The sequence below is a fragment of the Protobothrops mucrosquamatus genome, unplaced genomic scaffold (genome assembly GCF_001527695.2).
Source record: "Protobothrops mucrosquamatus isolate PMUCROS unplaced genomic scaffold, P.Mucros_1.0 scaffold1526, whole genome shotgun sequence".
NCBI classification, from domain to species: Eukaryota; Metazoa; Chordata; class Lepidosauria; order Squamata; family Viperidae; genus Protobothrops; species Protobothrops mucrosquamatus.
The window spans coordinates 457,774-470,931 of record NW_015387698.1 but is presented as its reverse complement, the minus strand read 5'-3'; the positions used below and the strand labels follow the sequence as shown (position 1 = coordinate 470,931).

The window sequence follows — 13,158 nt, the reverse complement described above, 5'->3', positions numbered from 1 at the left end:
CACCCCACCCCACCCCACCCCACCGAAGCCGCTCAGCAGGAAGCCGAGCGTATAGCCTTTATCGGGAAGCACCTACGGCGAGCACCAGGGGGTGTCAGGTACCGCGCGCGCCCTTCTCCCGGAGCAGAAAGGGCAGCCACTCCGGGGAGAGCCCCAAGCGACAGGGAGACTGGTCGTGCGAACTAGTTCCCTTTTGGGCGTTCTCGCTTGGGAGAGTCCCAAGCGGAAAAGTAACCGGCCCCCGGGAAGGACGAGGAGGAGGGGGAAAAACAAAACAATGAAAGACCGCGTGGATGACTCTGCTTTTCTTCGTGCTCTTTGGGGGCGGGGGGAGGGTGAAGCGAGTGGGGGGGGAATTCCCGCGCGCCCCGGACCCGGCAGCAGGTGAGCGCGTCCGGCCCGAGCTGAGGCGGAGCGCGCGCGGGGCGGAGGAAAGAGGGGAGGTGCGAGCGTGCCAGGGGAGGGCGGTCCGACGCGGAGGCAGCCCCGCTCGACGGGCTCTCACTTTTCAGAGCGTTGCCTTCGACTCTGCTGCTTTCCAGCTCGGTCTGCCCCTTCCGAGGAGACGGGTAAGGGATTCGCTGGCGCGAAGGGGGGTTACGGCGCTCGGAGACTTCCTCCGTCCTAGCGGGGAGAGAGGAGGGAGCGGTTCCCCCTTTGGCTGGGAGCTCTTCGACTGGCTCCTTCGCGAATGAGGAAGCGGCGCAGGCAATACTCTTTTGGACGCGGGCTCTTCCCACCAGCCCCCTGCTTCCGGTCCTGAGGGGGTCGTATGGACGCGCTGAGCATCTTTAGCCTCTCCGCCTTCCTTCGGAGGTGCGGTAGAGTCACCCCCTTCAGCCGGCGGTCCATCTCGAGTTCCTCCCTCGGAAGAGCGCCTCTCGCTTTGGGTTGGGTGGCGGACTTTATGAAAGAAGCTCCGAGGAGCTGCCCTTTTTCCTCCTTCCTGCTTCCCTCTTTGCGCTCGCAGGGAGTCCGGAATGGGTCAAAGCGCTGCTGAGTTTAGCAGGACCGGCTGGCGGGGCTTTCATAACTGCTGGTTAGAACAGAGCTGCTGTGTGCAACATCTGTTGGAGGACGAGCCCCGCCAGGACTTCCTTGTTTTAAGAGACTCCATGTTTTCGTGAAGTACTTTAGTACATTTCTGAAAACCGAGCTTGTGTCTTAATCAAAAAAAAATAGGAGGTTGATGAGTTGGTAAGGCATCATCTTTAGCCAGTTGATCTAGGTAGCACAACTATTGTTGCAATTTATCCATCCTGTCAAATTCTGCCTACATTGTCAAAGATTCTTTGCGAAGAAAAACCAAAAGCCAAGGACCCTTTTGACAAATGGAGGTTTGTTTGGAATGAGAAACCTGAGGCTACTGTGTTCAGAAAACATTTGTGAAAGGTGCTAAATCAGAAATTTGATGCTAGCAAGAGGTATGCTCACTTGAAAGGATACAGTGAGTGTGCTGAAAATATTATGGCAACATTGGCAAGTGATCACGCTTAATACTACTATCCAATAAAAAACATTCGGCATGTGTGTATTTGCCTAACTCTTCTAACAATACTGCTCTGGACAGAACAGTTGACAGTGGTTGACAGATTAATTGGTTTTATAAAACATGCCTTGTAATCTTCATTTGCTTTGTGCAGTGATCAGTTGGGCCACAACTGCTCACACCCTAATTTCTGCATCTAGAAGCATCAAGCTGAGTGTTTTAGTGCTTAGGAAGTTAGGGGTTTTCCCATGTAGACTAACTGGAGTGGGGTTCAGAGGTGGTCAGTAATTGTTTTAGCTTGAGGCAGATGGATGTTTGCTTTCCTGTTCAATGAATGGATAAGTTTGATTGCATTAGTCATCTCAAAGTATATGCCATGTAAGTATGTTTCTGTTGGAAATCTGTTATCTGCTTGTGAACCTTAATCTTTAATAGTGGGTGGACAGAATGAATTTGAACTTTTACATTGTTTCATGTGATAAAAAGATAGGCTGAAGCAAAACATTTTTTTTTATTTAGCCCCTGGGGTTGCTGGCAATAACACTTGAGAGCATTGGATTTTTTAATTGTCTTTGTTTAGAGTCTTTCATGTGCCTAAATATAACTTCTGGCCTAGCAAATTGTTAAATAAATAAATAAAGTGAAGGTACATTCCTAGAAATTAAAATGTTGAGTCAGCTGACTACCGAGCATGACTAATTTGGCATGCTAGTAAGTACATAGTACCGTAAATACCAATGGTGTCAGAGAGTTTTAAATTCTTAACTTTATTTCTAAAATTTCAAATATTCCATTAGCCTAGTAAGATTGGGAAGCTCCAATCTACATAAATGTCTATCCTGATTGGAGGTATCTTGTTACTGAACTCACCAGGGACTGAATTTTTCTACATGGTTGCATTACTGGTATTACTAGTGGGAAATAACTTTGGCATTGCAAATTTGCATATTTTGGGGAGGAATGTTTATATCAAGTAAATTTCAAAGTGTGCAGTATGGAAGCTCCAGTACATATTTTACTAGTATATCTTATAGGTAGCAAACAATAATTATTCAGGTCTCCCAGAGATAGAGTTTTTTACATTGATTGATTATATGTTCCTAAATTTTTGTAGATTTTTTTAAAATGCATTGAACAATTTTTTGTTGCTTCTAGTCACAATAGAACTATTCTTAAACAAAAAGTTTAAATTTTATACAAGAGACTATTAATTTTAATCTAGTCTTGAGACAGAAAATATTTAGTTCCAAAAAGTACAACAAACTATATGTAGAGAATATAGAGGCAGAAACTAATAATTTAATTCATAAGTCTGAGAATATTGTAAATTGGTGCAATTTGTTTATTCTCAAATTAAATGTAGATCTTCAGAACTTTAGAACATCTGGCTAAAGGGAGAGTAAAACATTATGTTAAACAGAAGAATTATTTATCCTTTGGCTTCAGTCCTATGTACACTTTCCTGAGAGTAATCTCTGTTGCATCTGGTGGATCTTCCTTCTAAGTAAACATATAAATATTTCATTGTTCATGTATTCATTGTACAGCATAGTACTGTAGTGTGTTTTCAGTGCTCCTTAAAATGATAAAAACACACTGGATCCTTGGACCACTCATTAGCATTTAGTCAAATCTACTTGTTTTATAGAGTGTTACAGAGATAAAATGGCGGGGTATATGTGTGCATGGAAAAAAATGTAGATGACTGGATTTGGGAATATGAGTATCTTGTCTTTATTAGAATTCTAAAGTCATATTTAATTCAGATGTTTATATAGTGATCATCTATTTTACAAATTTAAGAATGATGAATATGGAAATAGCAGTATATTATTTAGTGAATAGTGATTTTTTTATTTTGGAGCAATCAAATTGCTCTCAATGATACTAATGTAAAACTATGAGATTTTTATTTATTAAACCTTTATTTTTGATATTTTTGTATCTCAGAGTGTATTTGTATATTTTAACATATTAACTGTATCCTTAATTGTTTGCTGTGGTAAAATAACACACTTTTAGTAGAATGTGAAGTCCACAGTGAATTAAGTGAGCATATACAGTACATGTAAATGTTATCCATTGATTTGGATGGATTCCTGTTGCTGAGGATGTAGACAAGATTCCTGAATAAATTCAGTTGCTTCTTTCTTCAGCCTTGCTCATCTTGGTTTGTCATAGTTAATAATGAAGGGGTAGCCAATTAGATCCAAGGAGACTGTGAGCTCCCGTAAGAGTTGTCATTACCTTCTTCTTTAAACAAGACGTTAATTGAGGCATTCATGCACACCCTAAATTTAGCTTTATGTCTGGATTTGGTAATCTTGGGGGATGACATTCATCAAGAGAGAGAGACAGAGATATACTTGAGTTGTATGGCTTAATATCTTTTAGTATGATCAGTCATGGAATCATTCTGAATTAATTGTCTGATTTAGGATGCAAACACTTTTTTCAGGAGTTTCTGTCCTATTTGGCTAGCAGTTTGCCAAGATATTGCTGGAAATAGTTGTGGCAGTTTTGTTTTAGAATCTTACATGACTTTCTTTTATCCCCCATGCCACCTTTCTGAAATTGTAGGGAGATGTCCATCTAGCTTGGCTGAGTAAGGGATGCTTTGAATAGAACCTGAATTGGATAGTAGACTGTGAAATAAATGAAATCATAGCAAGATGGGAATTTTGTTGTTAGAAAAAGCTTTGCCCGTATGAATAAGAATGTCTCTAGAGTAAGATACATTGTTCCTGAAGGATCAGGTGTACAATTTGTGGTTACTTCTGGATCCATTGCTGACTTTGGAAAACACATTAACAAAGCCTCGAGGAATCATTATCAATTTAAGTAAATGCATTTGTGACCTCTTCTAAATAGGGATGGCCCGATACTAATTAAACATGATCTAGTATCATGTATATGGATTATCTTTATTTGGTTAGACTGCTAGTTTATTCACTGAGGACAAATAACAAATAACAGTACATTCTGTCCTCATTGCCAGTCCACTTGTAGGCATAATTCCTAATGGTAATTTTGATCCCTTAATCTGCCATGAGGCAAATGTATCTCCATTTGGATCCTCAACACAGTGCCCCAGGATCCTAATATCCATACAGATATCTCTTTTGATGTCCACTAGATCCATCCTGCAGTTGATTTTATTATTCAATTCTTGTAATCAAAAAGCATTGTCCTCGAGCGTAGCATTTTCTCAAAGAATGCTTCTGAGCTCACGTTTTATAGATGTGCTTATCTATCCTGAAAAAAAAATAGAAAACTAAAGAGATGATAGAAAGCAAATTCACAAGGTGCTTTCTGATAAAATAGATAAATGTGACAATCATTCTGTGGCTACAATACACTCAGAATTCCAAATCTGTACCAATGCAGTGCAAAGACGCTGTAGACATATTGCTATGCAGACAGATTGCTATATCTCTTGAAAAAGCCTCTATTTTTGTTGAGAGAAAGCTAAGGAAAACTCATGGAAAGGTCATAAAATATCAGCATATATTGGAAAAAACTACATCTAAGGAGGCTTGATGTAAAATGTTTTAAGAAATAAGTTAAGGATGTACAATGTCCCATTAATTGTTCATTAATGGGATCAATATGTGCATATTGAATTCTTAAGAAGTTGGAGATAATGTTTATCAGAAGCATGGATGTGTACATTCTTTTGATTGCAGATATTGTCATATTGTTGAAAACTGAAAACTGAATTGATTTGCAGTGAATGTTAGTTTGTGTAACACAGCAAGAAATATGGATCTGAAAAATTTAATTATCAAAAAATATAGATATACTTGACAGGGGAAATGGAATGAATTATGCTGGTAGATATTGATTAGTACTGTATATGGTCTTTTGCAAAGATTTATTTTCATTTTTTTATTTTATTAGTCATGCACAAAAATAACACAACATAATACAAGAAAAAGTGTATATAAATGTGATAAACAACTAACTACAAGTCCTTTAACATGTCACTAAATCTAGATCATACGGTAATGTAATATTCTAATTGATTTTCACATATAAAGGGATTTGAAAATATTGACAAAAAGCAAGTTTTTCCTTCAATCTATTGTGAGGAAAGAATGTTTTTTCTGAAGATATGAAAATGATCGTTTGTAAGACATGCTTCTTTTCTCTTTGCTATATGAAATTAGATAAGCACACATCAGAAGAAACCTATAAGTTAAATTGAATGTATGAGTCAGTGTATAGATGTAATGGAAGCAAGAATAACTTGTCAAGATAGAATAGTATAATGAATATTTTCCTTTCCTTAGTTTTAACTTCTGCCTTTAATGTTATTTCTTTATTACTGTTTACTCTTTTTTCTATGCCTTACATATTTTTACTTACCAAAAAAGGGATAGTATGTTAAGTATGTACATATTTATCAATGAATGGGTTTTTCCTATCTTTTTTTTCCTTTTTGGAGTTCACATTTTTGAAGAGATGCTCCTTCATATATTTGGATTTCAAATCATTAGGGTGAATAAAATGGAAAGAATTATTGTAAGATTGATGTGATAGTACATATACCTGGCACATGTAATCTAGTTAAATGGGTTCTGATAAATTAACTCTGTCATAGGTTACTACCATTGAATCAACCACACTCTGCACCTGTTTTTTGGGGGGGCAAATGCAGGGCTTTTCAAAGCTGTTGAATACCAATTCTTTGGGTCCAAGAACTTAAGCTAGAGTTTATGGACTAAGGCCCATAGTTATATTGAGACACTGATTCAAACAGCAAGAAAAAATAGAAATCAACAAAATAATGTTTTTGAATGATTTTTCTTGTAGCAACTATATTTATATGGTATACAGCAACAGTAATAAATTAAGAAGTATAGATTAATTCTAAAGGATGAAGGCAGAAAATAGTGTTGAATAAATAAACAGTGCTCCTTTTTCTAAGTTAATCCAATTTAAAATGGGAGGGTTGCAGAAATGAATAGATCCATCAGTTTTGCTTAATTACTTGAGCAGTAATTTCCTAAAATAGTTATAGTTAGATGATTACCATATTAGCAGAAGCAGCCCTGTATTCACCTTGCCCAGGAGAAGTTTGTGTATAATGTGAATTGTATCATGTATCATTTTAATGAGAAAAAAGATAGGCTATTTGCGCACAATACTAGAGAGTTGGAGAAATACAGCAAAAACATTTTTATTGCTTTATTGCAAGAAAAAAAATGATACAAACATTAACCAAACAAGTACAAAAATAAAGAAAAAGAAGACAGAAACATATGTAGAGAAAACTGCTCAGTTTTGAAGCATATTATTACACCCTGTCCACGTGGAATAATATTGATCAGACTTTTTATTACACTTATAAATAGCCAGTTCAAATCATCAATCCAAGACTGTAAATATGGGGTAATTCTTTTCAATCAAAGAAGAAGCATTATTTTTGCTGCACCTTAAATGCCTAATTCTTCATATAGTGATAAATTCAATTTTTGGTATATACTGCAAAATCATGTTAAAGCCTGCTAGCAATATTACTGTTAACTAATGTGAATCACAGTAGGCATCATCTACTTAGGTTTTCCAAAAGGCTTTTAATAAAGTCCTTTATCAAGGACTTCTTAGTAAGCTTAACAGCCATGGAATAAAAGGACAGATTGTCCTATAGGTAAGCAACTGGCTAAAGGGATAAATTAGTGAGGTTCCCCAATGTTCTGTCCTACCACTGTTTCCTTCCTTCCTTCCTTCCTTCCTTCCTTCCTTCCTTCCTTCCTTCCTTCCTTCCTTCCTTCCTTTATTATAAATTTATTATTATTATTATTATTATTATATTATAATAATAATAATAATAATAATGCTTGCATAGCCATCACAATCCTGGGTGACTCACAAAATACAGGAAAGGAAAGGAAAGGAAAGGAAAGGAAAGGGGAAGAAGAGAAAAAAAGCCAATAGTCACCATAAAACCTTATGATATTTCTGAGCAAGTCTCCCGTAAATCAACTTATCATCTTGCTAGCTTCAGCCTCATCTTGCCTAAATATTTCTAGCTACAATGTAGTATTTATGCTATATTATACCATGTTTATAGAAAGCCAGTTTGATGTAGTGATTAAGGCATCAAACTAGAAACTAGAAGACCATGAGTTCTAGTTCTAGCTTTAAGCACAAAACCAGCTGGGTGACCTTGGGCTTTCTTTCTCTCAGTCCTAGGAAGGAGGAAATGGCAAACCACTTCTGAAAAATCAAGAACTAGTCCAGGCAGTTTCCAGGAATCAACACCGACTCAAAGGGATATTTACAAATGATCTGGAATTGGGTGTGAGTAGTGGAGTCACGTTTTCAGATAACACGAATCTATTTAGAGTGGAAAAACAATAAAATACAGTGAAGAGCTCCAAAGTGATCTCTGCATATTAAGTGAGTGGGGGGGTCAAAATGGAATGTGACTAAGTGTAAATGATGCACATTAGTGCCAGAAATTCTAGCTATTCATGCAACTAATGGGATCAAGGTGAACAATGACTAATGAGAAAAGAGCATAATGGTAAACAATTTAATGAAGGTATCAACACATTGTGCATCCAGTACAAAAGTAGCCAAAAGGTATTCGCAATAATAAGAAATGTATTGCAAATAGAATTGCATATATCAGTGATGGTGAACCTTTTAGAGACCGAGTGCCCAAAAACCGCTCCAACCCCACTCCGCCCCTGCCCTGCCCTCAGGGACACCACTGCCTCCATGGCTCACTGCAGCAGATAACCTAGGTGGACTAGCAGCGCCATGGTGGCCACGCCTCTGCTCGCGCCCTGCAGCATCATCTGTGCATGACAGAGCATGAGGGTGGAGTCTTTGCCAGCTGCCATTTCCTTGGCTGCGCTGCTCCACGCAGGCTGTGCCCAGGGGCGACTCCTCTGGAGGGGCTGCTGGTGAGGAGGGGGCACGGGGGGAGGCAGGGCTGGGGCAATGGCGCGCGTACCCACAGAGCGGGCTCTGAGTGCTGCCTCTGGCACGCGGACCATAGGTTCACCACCACTGGCATATATCATATTAGCCTTATACATATATCATTGGTGCGATCTCTCCTAAAATGTTGTGTGTGGTTCTGGTCACTGCATCTCAGAAAGGATATAGTAGAGGTAGAGAAGGTTCAGAGGAGGGCAACTAAAATGATCAAACATATGAACCCACCTTCCCTATAAGAATAGGTTGTGCATCTGAGTGTTTTTAATTTACAAACGAGGCAAATGAGATGTAATGATGCATGCTGTGGATAAAGTGGACAGAAAGAAGCTTATTTTCCCTTCCAAGACAAGAGAACCAGAGGTCACCCAGTGAAGTTGAATCTGGAAAAATCAGGACAAAAAAAATACCCCCCCCCCCCAACATATAAATAAACTTTGGGAGTTGCTATCATGAGATGTAATGCTGGCTACTAGTTTGGCTGACTTCAAAAAAAGTTGGGCCATTTTATGAAAGTTATGAGAAGACTAATAGACAATGGCTACTAGTCTTCATGGCAGCATGCCTGCCTCTGAAGGCTGCCCACTAGGAAACTGCCAGTTTTCTCTGCAGTAGATTGGCCACTGTGAGACCAGACAGGGTGGGGCAGGGTCTGATCTATCAGAGCATTGCATCTGATCCATTCCTTAAACAATTTACAAGAAGGAACTGTCCAACAGTGTAAGTATTGCATATGGATAAGATGCAATCCTTAATGCTTGAAATATAACAGAATTGTGCCTTTAAAAGTGCAAATCTTTCCCATGATGATCAAATAACAACTTTCTAATTATGCTCATAATGGTTTTTTAACTTGATCACTTAAATTCCATGAAGAAATACAAGTCCAAGTATATGTCCAGGAATAAAAATGAGAAAAGAAGAACTAAAAATCCTTGTGATCATTATAATTAGATAAAGAAAATACATAGGCTTGTTCCTTCTATTAACAAAAACTCAATAATTTATCAATGTACTTTAATACATTAAAGTAATTAATACATTAATTTATCCCAAATATATTTGGGATAAAATTCCTTTTTTTACAACATTTATCTTTCTCCATAAATCCTCTTGAGTTTGATCACCTGTTTATATGAATGTTAAGCTGAGGCAACAAATTTCGTAAAACCCTACTTTTTAACCAATTTTCTTAGTTACACTGGTATCTATAGGAAGTATACCAAATAGCAATTAATTGATTAACCTGTTTACCAAGCTATTATATTACATCAGTGCATTTGATATAAAGGATTCATAATTGTCAATGAAACAATACAGGTAGTCTTCAACTTACGACCACAATTGAGTCCAAAATTTCTGTTGCTAAGTAAGACAGTTGTTAAGTAAGTTTTGCCCTTTTTTATGACCTTTCTTGTCATAGTTGTTACGTGAATCCTGCAGTTGTTAAATTAGTAACACAGTTTTTAATTAGCCCCACATTAATTCAGATAATAAAAAAAATAGGGGAGAGTTGCAAAGTATGATTATGAAATTCTTTCCAACTCCTTAATAGCAGCTCTACCAAATCAGGGATAAGAGATTGTTAAGTGAATCTGGCTTCCCATTGACTTTGCTTGTCAAAAGTTTGCAAAAGCTGATCATGTGACCCCAGGAGACTGCAGCCATCGTAAATATGACTCAGTTGCTAAGCCTCTGAAATTTGATCACATGATCATGGGGATACTTCAACGGTTGAGTGAAAAAACGGTCATAAGTCACTTTTTTCAGTGCCATTGTAGCTTTGAACATCACTAAACAAACTGTTGTAAATCGAGGACTATCTGTATTGTCCCCATGGAAGAAAAGACAAAGAGCATGAAGATTTGCATGAGATATTTTAATAGATGAAGAGAGAACTCCATTTATAAATATCTTGGCTGAAGGATTAGAGTATCCCACATTAATTCAGTTAATATCAAAACAGGGGAGAGTGGCAGAGTGGGACTGCTGGAATTCTTTCCAACCCCTTAATAACAGCTCCACCAAATCAGGCATAAGAGGGATTTATAATGCAATGGTCAGCAGCATTTCAAGCCACTGCTCAGTTGCTTCTCCCATAGGATGCATTGGTGATATCCTTTTTCTGGAATAGTTTCCTACGATCCAGTTTTTAACCATCCTTCTGCCAGTTTCTTCCTCTTCCTTCCCATATCAAATTTGGTCTGTTCCGTTCTGCTTGGGGAGAATTACCCTGTTGACAGATGACTAGCTGGAGAATTTCCAAAACATCATAGCATAATTGTTTTCTAACATTTGATTAGGTTAGAAAAGCTAAACATGAGGGGAGGGAAACCATATTTGGCCAGGATTTGCTCCAAACTTTCTGCTGTACTACATCAAAGGCCTTTTCCACATTCAATAAGCCCACCACTGCCAATTTAGGTTTTTTTTAAAATATCACTAAAGCAGCAACAAGCTTCCTTTAAAACAAACTTTATTTTTTAACAGACAATAAAATACACTGTATTTATTTAGGAATTGGTACATTTGTTTATAATAATGTACATTTCCAGTTCATTTTCTGCAGATGTCTATTGCACAATAAAATGAAAGATTCCTCAACATATTAATGCCTGCTAGCCAAAATTCTATAACATATCTGAAGAGAATTAATATAAATTTAAAAAGCTGTTTAAAAATAAAATATGCTTAAATTTACTTCAGCGAAATCTTAACTGTACAACTCTGAATACTGCAAAAATACTGAAAAGGGTTTTTTTTTAAAAAAGTTTTGCCTTGCAAGCAACTAAGTGCCAAAAAGGAAAGGAAACTATAAGGCTTATGTTAGGAAGGATAATACCGCTGACTTATAGTGCAAATATGTGTGAATGTTTATTTAAATACAACAATAATATTAGAAGTGGCTTTAGGCATTAATCTCAATGCATAAAGAGTCTCAAATTAGATGAAAAATAGGGATATGCAACATTAATGTTACTTGTCTCAGTGAGTTGAGGAAGCGACTTGCTTGGCCTAAGATGCTTTGCTTTGCCAAAAAAAAACCTTCATAGTAAGAGAAGGCTACAGACTCGCAGAAGCTGCTTCCTTTATTTCCAGTAGCTGATTGGAAGCCTCAGAAGAGATTTCTGTCCATCTGCCAAAGGGATCTTCCTGGTATGAGAATATCAAAGACTTCAGAAATGTGGCAGTCCAGCTGCTTCATTGTGCTTTTAGAAGCAATGGGGCTGTGTTGTTTCTCAAAGCAGGTTTGGAACATACTTTGTGTGAAACTTCATCAAGGCAAAGCACGGCTCTGATGCTGTATCTAACTCCCATGGAAAACGGGTTGTACTGGTTCCCTGCTTGTTTCTGCCCAGCTTTCAAGCAATCAGATGAAGCTCTGAATGAGACTCAATACTCCTGTTTGTACAAATGCAAGTACTGCAATCTTCATGATCTGAGGCTCTGCTTTATTAAGTTCCTGGATTGCACCGAGCTATACTCAAGTTGAAATACAACTTACCTTTGACCAGTCATTTTTTAGATATGAATGCTTTCACTTTCATACCTCCAAGGTAGGAATGCCCTTTGATTCACTAAATTCCCTTCTTAACACTTGATTCTTAAAATCAGAGGGCATCATAGTGTCGCTGTCTAAAGTGCAAGTTCACATTCATTTTCTCTCCAATTATAACTTTAGTTTACATGAGATCTTCAAATAATTTAAAAGAATCACGCATCACCATCTAACCTGATTGTCTGAGCTGCTGCTGTTCCATTTTACCTATTCATCCTGCAAATCTTTTTTAGGTGTTCGCTATGAGTTTTGAGGCTTGAAGAAAGAACTCCATTGTAGTGCTTTGTTTCACTTAGGATAAAAAGAAGCAGGAAAATAATGCTTGGTAATGACACTTAAGTAGTAGGACTTCAAATGGAATATCCTTTTTAAAAGAATATAGAGAAATACTATATATAGAATTCAGGATTAGAAGAAAGCCTCCAGCTCTAAAAATGATCAAGTTTTAATTTCACAAGGAATTTTTGAAATGTCACAGAGAGATATAAGAGGAAACTAATTTACCAGCTGAAAACAATGCACAAAACTGGTAAATTAATGTTATATAGTATCTGGCATAAAAAAAAAACTTTTGTTAAATCATCCAGATCATGCCAATAATAGTTATTGCTTCACAGTAGTAAGTTATTGTGGGTAAAAAACCTTTGGAGATCATCATTATAAACAAGCTTCTTCAAGCTTAAGACTTTTGGAAAAATATGACTGGATATTCCAGAACTTTTCTTTTAGGTCGACATGTATGATAGAATCAGTTGCTAAGTGCAAGAGACCGGTCCTATTCAAATATGGTTATGTTTGAAGGGATGTCTCCTCATTGAAGTGCTTGTGGTTCCAATAATTCAAATGTTTTAAAATAACTCTTTAAAGTTATTTATTTTTATGGAATATAGAGTAATGTTTCACTTATAGTTTAATTAAATGGCACACTTTTTTTCAAAAAAGTTGCTTCCTTATATCTATTATACTAATATTTATGATTAAACATGGCACTTAATAATAGGTTTGCCTTAACTCTGACTAAGGCTGAATTGTAAGAGTGACCAAAGACTTAATCAAAGTCTTGGTAATAAATTATGAAAGATTCATTCCTCAACCTCACCTACATTTCATGTATATACAAAGAGATAACCTCTTTCACATTATACCAATCATTTAAACA

At 37.2% G+C, this 13,158-nt stretch overlaps 1 protein-coding gene across 1 annotated transcript in view; it reads left to right on the top strand.

Annotated features, from left to right (window-relative positions):
* The first annotated feature begins 550 nt into the window (after positions 1-550).
* The window catches only part of PRKCD (protein kinase C delta), a 64,745-nt gene continuing 52,137 nt past the window's right edge, over positions 551-13,158 (top strand). The window contains exon 1 of the mRNA XM_015822339.1: positions 551-569. The gene's annotated coding sequence lies outside the window, so the exon portion shown is untranslated. The remainder of the gene's footprint in view (positions 570-13,158) is intronic.